At 32.8% G+C, this 381-nt stretch overlaps 1 pseudogene; it reads left to right on the forward strand.

Annotated features, from left to right (window-relative positions):
• Window positions 1–59: 59 nt before the first annotated feature.
• On the forward strand, window positions 60–178 carry LOC120614064 (uncharacterized; annotated as a pseudogene).
• The last annotated feature ends 203 nt before the right edge of the window (window positions 179–381 follow it).

Here is a 381-nt window from a genome sequence, read left to right on the forward strand (position 1 = left end):
TGTGTTAACTTCGGTGAGGTGAATAAAATGCAAATCTACTTAAAGATATTAGAAATCAAGTCTACGCCCATGCCACCCTGAACACGCCCGATCCCCTCTGATCTCAGAAGCTAAGCATGGTCGGGCCTGGTTAGTCCTTGGATGGGAGACCACCTAGGAAGACCAAGTGCTGTAGGCGTTGAATAAATAAATAAATAAATAAATAAATAAATAAATAAATAAAAGTCTATTTTTAAAAAGCAAGATACAAAACAATACATATAGTATAATTTTAAAAAGTAAAAAAGATATTAGAAATCAGATTCATTTTAGAAAATAATAACCATTTCTCAGAGGAAAACTAAGCTCGAACAGTAATATGAAATAAGGAAGAGCAAGAAA

This window comes from Pteropus medius, unplaced genomic scaffold (genome assembly GCF_902729225.1).
Source record: "Pteropus medius unplaced genomic scaffold, Ma_sr-lr_union100, whole genome shotgun sequence".
NCBI lineage: Eukaryota > Metazoa > Chordata > Mammalia > Chiroptera > Pteropodidae > Pteropus > Pteropus medius.